Below are 8,759 nucleotides of genomic sequence, written 5' to 3'. Positions count from 1 at the left end.
TGGTCATGAGTTTAATGGTTGTGAAAAGAGAGTCCTTGACCTAGAAAGAAGTACCAAAGTGGCTAAACATGATTGGATTAAGAAGAAAGAAGTCAAAAAGGTTGTTGTCAAGAAGGAGCCCAAACTTGTTTGGGTTCCTAAACTAACTTTTTGATTTCTTATAGGCATTAGCGAAAGGCAAAGAGAATTGGTACTTAGAAAGTGGATGCTCTCGTCACATGACGGGAGATGAAAACCAATTCCTTTCGCTAGAAGCCTACGATGGTGGCATGGTGACTTTTGGTGACAACAAACGAGGTGAAATCATTGGTATTGGAAAAGTTGGTAAGTCAAAGTCACTATGTGTCGACAAAGTGTTGCTTGTCAAAGGTTTGAAACACAATCTTCTAAGCATATCACAATTGTGTGATCGAGGTAACATCGTTGAATTTCTTGCTAGTGAATGTAGAATAATTGATGGAAAAACTAGAGAACTCATTCTTGAAGGTGAACGTGTCAAAGATGTTTACATGACTAACTTACACTCATTGTCAAGTCAAACACTATCATGTATGAGTGTCCAAAAGAATGACCCTTGGCTTTGGCATAAACGACTTGGTCATGTGAATGCTAAAACACTTAACACTCTTAAGAAGCTTGATCTAGTTGATGGCATTCCTAACATCAAATTTGAATTCAAATCACTTTGTGACGATTGTGTTAAAGGTAAACAAGTAAAATGCTCTTTTAAATCCAAAAAGATTGTTAGCACTTCCTTACCTCTTGAGCTCATTCATATTGACTTATGTGGACCTATGCGTATTGTCAGTAAAGGTGGAAGTCGCTATATATGTGTCATTGTTGATGATTATACAAGATTTGTTTGGCTTCTCTTCTTAAGTTCTAAAGACCAAACCTTTGATGAATTCTAAATTTGGGTTAAAAAGGTCCAAAACAAATTTGGTTATAAACTTGTCTCCTTGAGATCCGACCATGGAACCGAATTTGAGAATTTATCATTTGAGTCCTATTGCAATGAGTACGGTATTAGCCATAATTTTTCAGCCGCAAGAACCCCTCAACAAAATGGGGTTGTGGAACGAATGAACCGAACTCTGGAAAATATGGCTAGGACAATGCTCATTAGCTCTAAAGTGCCAAGAAACTTTTGGGCGCGGAGGCCGTTAACACATCTTGTTATATCTACAATCGAGTCATGATTAGAAAAATCATTAACAAAACTCCTTATGAAATACTACGAGGAAGAAAACCTAACATCTCCCATCTAAAGTGCTTTGGTAGTAAATGCTTTGTACATAACAATGGAAAAGACAACCTAGGCAAATTTGATGCTCGTAGTGATGAAGGTGTTTTTGTTGGTTATTCCGACCATAGTAAAGCCTACAAAGTTTATAACAAGAGAACCATGAAAATGGAAGAAAGCGTTCATGTAATATTTGACGAATCTAGTCTCTTTGTTTCAAACACTCAGGTTAATGATGAAGATGATGAGGATGATGATGATTTCGAAATTGAAATGATACGTCATGACATGGATCTAGTCGTGGAAGAGGCCGAGCAACAGTTGGAGCCACCATTGCTTGATGAGGCTGGCCAAAATTCGGGGGAACTAACCCTCCCTCATCTCAAAATGGAGCCACTCATCCAGGGGGAATGAGAAGTGCAAGAACCAACCACTAACCAAATTGAAACCAATCCACAAACACCCTCACACAATATTCCCCATGCAACATCACAAATCAAAACTGTTGCATCAGAACCAACCGAAACAAATGAGGCCTCTAACACCCTTGTTCCAAAGAAATGGAAGCATCAAGGTTCCCACCCTCTATCAAATTTAACCAGTGACCTTACCTCTGGAATTAAAACCAGATCATCTCTCCAAAATCACCGTGCTTTTGAAGCATTCATATCACAAATTGAACCCACAAATATCACAATGGCGCTATCCGATGAATATTGGGTCACGGCTATGCAAGAAGAATTGGAGCAATTTGAGAGAAACAAGGTATGGCATCTGGTCCCTAGACCATCCCAACGTACTGTAATTGGTACGAGATGGGTCTATCGCAATAAGCTTGATGATGTTGGAGAAATCGTACGGAATAAAGCTAGACTAGTGGTACAAGGGTTTAATCAACAAGAAGGGATTGATTACGATGAAACCTTTGCACCGGTAGCTAGGCTTGAGGCCATACGTATGCTCATAGTTTTTGCATCTCATGTTGGCATAAAACTTTTTCAAATGGATGTTAAAACCGCTTTCTTAAATGGCTATCTTGAAGAAGAAGTTTTTGTCGAACAACCTCCCGGCTTTATAAACAATGAGTTCCCTAATCACATATTTAAACTTGACAAAGCACTTTACGGTTTAAAACAGGCTCCCCGAGCCTGGTATGATAGGCTTTCCAAATTCCTATTAGAAAATGGTTTTATACGTGGTTCGGTTGATAAGACATTGTTTATCAAGTCACATCGAGGAACTGTTGCTTGTGCAAGTTTATGTTGATGACATTATTTTCGGTGCAACTAACAACATTCTTTATAAGTACTTTTCAGATCTTATGACCTCTGAATTTGAAATGAGCATGATGGGAGAACTTGGATTTTTCCTTGGTCTTCAAATTAAGCAAGATGAAAAAGGCACCATGATCCACCAACAAAAGTACTTAAAGGAAATGATAAGTAAGTTTGGGTTAACTAGCTCGAATCCTATGCCTATACCTATGATTGCCAAGCTTAATCTTGACAAAGACGAAAATGGTAAGAGTGTTAGTGAAAGGATCTATCGAGGTATGATCGGTTCATTGCTTTATTTAACCGCTAGTCGACCCGACATACAATTTAGTGTATGTGTGTGTGCTCGTTTCCAATCAAATCCTAAAGAATCACACTTCAAAGCCGTCAAACGGATTTTTAGGTATTTGATTGGAACACAAGGTTTATACCTTTGGTACCCAACTCATTATGACATTGATCTTGTAGGATTTTCGGATGCGGATTATGCCGGGAGTTCGTTGGATAGAAAAAGCACCTCGGGTATTGCTACCTTCTTAGGACCGTGCCTTATCTCATGGGCATCCAAAAAGCAAAATACCGTTGCTCTATCCACGGCCGAAAGTGAGTATGTAAGTGCCGCTCTTTGTTGTGCTCAAATTCTTTGGGTACGACAACAATTGCGTGATTACGGTCTTATTTTCGAAACTACTCCTATATTTTGTGATAATACAAGTGCCATTAACATCTCGAAAAATCCAATACAACATTCTAGGACAAAGCACATTGACATAAGGCATCACTTTCTACGTGATCAAGTGGAAAAAGGAAATATATGTCTAACCTTTTGTAGAACGGAAAATCAAATTGCGGACATTTTTACAAAACCGTTAGAAAGGGAACAATTCGTAAAACTTCGGTTGGAAATTGGTTTGTTAGGCGACATGTGACATAAATTAAAATTATTTTTCCCATATGATTGACTAGAGATGAAATGATGTATATATGTTCTCAAGTTTAAAAATGTCTAAATTGCCATATCACAAGTGTACCGAAAAAGTTGCATTGGAACTCCACATTTTGCATTTGAATTATTTTGCATTGAGCTTTGCACTACTTTATGTCCCATCTAGCTAATCCTACACCAAGCCGCCCCCTATGCCATCATTACCCTCATTTAACACTCCACCTCAACCTTTAACCACTCCCTCCTTAATACTCCAACCGTCCATCAAACAAAACCCCCATGTAATAACCCCACTTTCCCATTTACCCACAACTCACTTCAAAATTCAAAATTATCTCAACCTCTTTCATCTTCCAAAACCGTCAAAACCATCACCCACAAAATGGCTCCCAAAAAATCAACTAGAAGAGAACTTCAAAACCTTAGAAATACATTCAACCCCAAATATATTGCCCAACAAAAAATGGCCACACAATCCGCCGCAAGTATTGAAAAATTCGACAAACCCACCCCGTCTCCTTCAAAGCCGCCAACAGTCAAACCGAATGTTGCACGAAAGAAATCCATGGTCACAAAGGAAGAGGTCGTGGTAGAGGAGGCCGTGGTGGTTTGAAACGAAGCCCACCAATCTCTTTGTTGTTGGACTCAAATGCTGATGTTGATTCCGAGGAAGACGAGCCCACGCTCAAACAAATAGCAAGCAACATCCAAAAAGACAAAGAAATTGATGATGATGTGATTGTTGCTTCTATTGTTGAAGAAGAAAAGGAAACTGAGGTTGTTGGTAATATTTTTGATAAAGAAAAAGAAAAGGAATCCGAAAAAGTGAATGAGAAAGATGTTGAAGAGAAAAATGAAAAAGATGAAAAAATGAGTGAAAAAGATGAGGAAAGAGAAAAGAAAGTGAAATCGAAAAAGAAAAGGATACAAAGAGTGAGCGAAAAGATGATGAAAAAATTGATTCCCAAAATCCAACTTCTCGAAAAGGAGTTCTTCATGGAGAAGATACCATTCCCAACATTGAAAACATCAATGAATCCACCAATGAAGACAATGTTGCTGATGAAATTGAACCTCTTTTTCCCGAACAACCCAAAACAAAATCCCAAATCAAAATTACCGAACTGTTTGGTGATGATGATGATATTGTCATCGAAACTCCCACCGAATCAAAGGGAAAATCTAAGGCCGGTCTCAAAAGGAAGAAGGAATCAAAGCCAAAAACGGCTAAAAAGCCAAGGTACTCACGGAAGAGGGAGGTGGTCCTTCCAAAGGAAGATGATGATGTTATTGAGGATAAAATTCCTCTCAATTCATGCACAAATTGATGGTCACCACTCACGATGAGGCATTCAAGAACGAGGTTCTTGCTCATCTCAACTCTCTTGATCTTCCTGGATGACATCCTCAAGCTCACACGGCATACTTGCATGTTGCTTCCACAGTGGGAGACGTTACAAGAAAACATGGTATGATTCTTCTCCGGCTTTTGCATTCTTCGAGCTGCTATTTATGGTCGTGGTTGGGTTAATCTCCTCGACAAATACTCCCCTGTTTACATGTCGGAGTTGATTCATTCTATGCAACAGTCAAGGTTGATGTTGCATCAGAAATCTCTCGCATTTATAAACCAAAAACCCTTTGCCTTGACCATTGACCAACTTGCCTCTTATCTTGAGGTTGAAGCCGTGGGTCTTACCACCTTTCCTAAGACCACTTGGGGTGATATTGATGAAGCTATGGCTAGTGAGGTCATGAGAACCCTTCGACCCGACAATGAAAATGGCACCACCAACATATATGCCTATGAACTTCAAGCCCCCCACCGTTTCACCTTTAACCTTGTTCACCGAGCCATCTTACCAAGCAATAACAGTAGGGGACGATGTTCCCTCCTTGAAATGCTCCTCATTCACCACATTCACAAACGCCGTCCCATCAACCTTCCCCAACTCATCTTCCACCGTATCAATGAGATTGCCCCGACCTCCAAAAAGGGAAATTTGACAAGAAAACCGTGATCCCATATGGTATGTGGTTGTCCATTGTCTTCATGAAACGAAAGATTGCCATGAAAGGTAGCCCCTGATCGAAAAACTCGGTGATGACATGACCATGGGCTTGCTTTCTCAAATGACATTGGCTATCAACAATGGGAAGTTGACCAAGTTCTCGGGTAGGGGTAAATCGGTGCAACAGTTGGTTCAACTGTTGAAATGGGTGGTGTTCTCGGTAAGTTGGACAAGCTTATGAACATGGTGTCCAAATTGGTTGTGGACAATGAGACTCTTAAGGAAGATTTTGCTGAGCTCAAAACCTTGAATGAAGATCTTATTGAGCGTGTGCAAGCTCTTGGTGGTCATGTGTCCGATGATGAATAAGGCATCCGTACCTACCCTTGCCCTCCTATCCTTTTGGCTCTTTGTTTTTAATTCTTATGCAAACTATGGGTGTTTTTTTCTCTTATTTTGAACATTTGTCTTTGGTTTAATTATGTACTAATTGAACATGTTTATGTCCTTCTCTTGATGATGTCAAGAGGGGGAAGTAGTTAAATTATGTGTTTATGTGTTAACTAACAACTCTTCGGCTAACGTTCACCGTGAATTTGTCTTAGCTATGATGATTAGATGTTCTACTTAGGCCAAGCATGTTGAACCCCATTAACCTTGATCATGTTTAATTGATGTTCTTATTATTTGGTTCAAAGACCGACTCACCATGGGCTTAGGGGGAACTTTACACATATTTAAAACTTGCCATCATCAAAGAGGGAATTTGTTAGAACACACTTGGTTGATGATGCCAAGTTTCATTATGATTCAATTGTTTGCCTCTTAGTTAAATGTTTAGCAAGTTGAAGCATCCCATGATTGTTCAAAGAAGTTCAAGATGATCAAGATGAAGGACAAGTCAAGCATGCCCATAGTCTAGAACAAATGTTGTAAACGAGGTAGTTCAACATATTTCTTTTACGCATTAGTTATGGCAAAGAAAACCGCAACAGTTCACGAGACCCCATTTGCACCATGGTTTCTAGTACTAACGAATGGAGAATTTTCGGGAAAATTCACAAGTGTTTGAAATTCTTTAAAAAGCTTTCCTATGTTTAAAACAAACACTATTTCAAACTGAAGAACAAAAAGAACAAAAAGAATATGCTTGCACAATACTTTAAAAGATGTCGATCCCATTTGTGCAAGTTGTTTTTCATACCAAAAATGGGTCTTATGCTTTTTCTATTTGAGGCAAAATTGTGAGTTCCCATATTTTATGGGAAACACTCTTTCTCTTTGGAAAAAACGCAGCCACCTTGAGCCTCTCAATCTGATTGTTCTTTTATATTTTTAAATGATGAATGCATAATACATACTTGTGGATATTAGATTAATTTAGTGTTAAGATCCTTCTCTTACACACTAACTTTCTCTATAAATAGCCACTCCATTTTTCATTTATTGCAAGACTTTGAAAGAGCATTCATTGTAAACACTTTGCAAATCTTTTCAAAGATTAAAAGCTTTGTTCTTCAATCATTTGCAAAACCGTTTTCTTTTTCAAAAGTCTTCAATTGTTTTTCAAAGTCAGAAAATCTCCAAGTATCGGTTCGCTTAATCATGTTGCATAAACGAATATGTTCAATGATTCTCGTGTTTAGGTCTTAATTGTAATCTCCATGTTCTTAAGTGAACCACCGAGATTCGACTCAAAACCGTTGAGATAGAACCTTAAGTCTTGAAGCGGAGTAGCTTTGAGCAAGAGAAAGTCTTGAAGCGGAGTAGCTTTAAGCAATTGCAACCGGAGTAGGTTGGCGAGTTGTTTCATTGTAATGGTTTAGTTAAGTTTGAGTAAATTTCTAAACAAGCAATAAAATAACGGTTGGACGTAGGCTCCGGAGTAGGAGCTGAACCAATTTTTAAAACATTGTCTTGTTTGTTTATTTACTTTCACGTTCTCTTATCATTCTTCTTTTACACGTTAATCTCGCCCTCAGTGTTGTGCAACAGTCTCTCATACTGTTGCATAGACCTCTTTTGTCTGTTTGTGAGCTTACAATCCATTAAGTTTCTCAAACTCGTATCAATAGATCTTACTTGTGTTAGTCATTAACCAAGTAAGAGAGAAAATTTTTAAAAGGTACACCTAATTCACCCCCTCCCCCTCTTAGGTGTTTATCGTTCTTAACTCTTCAAGGAGAGAAAAAAAGATGTGGTGGGAGGTTTAAGATCCATTAAAACTTTTTATTGTTGTAGAAAGTTTTTGTGTAAAAGATCATATTGACCTAAATAGGTTGATGAGCCACAAACAACAACAATGTTGTTGTTGTTAGTAGTTAGATTTTTCTTCAAAAAGTTTCGTATTTATTAGAATACGACTTGGGTTTTATAGGCCCTAATCCACGAGGATAAGGCATTCCACCTCATAAACGCAAATGAGATTTCATTCTAAAATCGACCACAAAATGAGAATTGGCATTTTTTTTTTGGCAGCTGGTGCTTAACAATTCATTGGCATTGTAAAGTGATTAATTATCTTACTTTCTCTTTTTACGAGACACTTACATGTGAACTTATATGGATCCGACTCATCGGATCGGAGCGATCTTCTTCACTATATGCATGTATCACCCTTTGGAAATAAAAAAAATTTAGTATCACATGTATATATATATTTCTTGCGTAGGGGGACATTTTATGGCTACAAAAGAATAAGGCTCCAGTTCCAATTGGAGAAATTGTGGTGTTCAAAGTCAATGTAAGTTTCTCTTACGGAGTAAGTTATACCGAAAAAAAAAAAAATTATATCTCGAAGCTTAATTCGGTCTCTTTTACACATTCCCTTATTTATATATTATAGCTCTTTTCTCTTTGCATGTTCGTTTCGTATCTAGGAAGAAAGTGCTCTCGTCGTTCACAGAGTTATTACGGTGAGAACTTCAAACTTTCTAGTAATGAATCACATTTCACTTTTTATCTCAACGCGCCCTAGCTTAATAGTCATACGAGATACTTCCTCCATTTCCGCGTATTCTCAACGCGCCCTAGTTTTGATTGTGGTTCTCTTGAATGGGTCATGTCTATGTATTGCGTCGCTAATTTCATTTTTTATGTCATCAAGTGTAGGTCCACCAACGACGAGGTACAGGAGAAGTCGATCTACTAACCAAAGGTTGTACTTGTTGTAGTTGTTGCAATTGTTTTTATCGGTGTCTATATACATTTAAATTTTAAAATATACTTGTATTTCTTTTCGTGTAGGTGACAATAACTCAGAAGATGATCGAGATGGTACATAC

This window comes from Silene latifolia, chromosome 6 (assembly GCF_048544455.1).
Source record: "Silene latifolia isolate original U9 population chromosome 6, ASM4854445v1, whole genome shotgun sequence".
NCBI lineage: Eukaryota > Viridiplantae > Streptophyta > Magnoliopsida > Caryophyllales > Caryophyllaceae > Silene > Silene latifolia.
The sequence above is the reverse complement of the archived record's forward strand: the minus strand, read 5'-3'. Positions refer to the sequence as shown.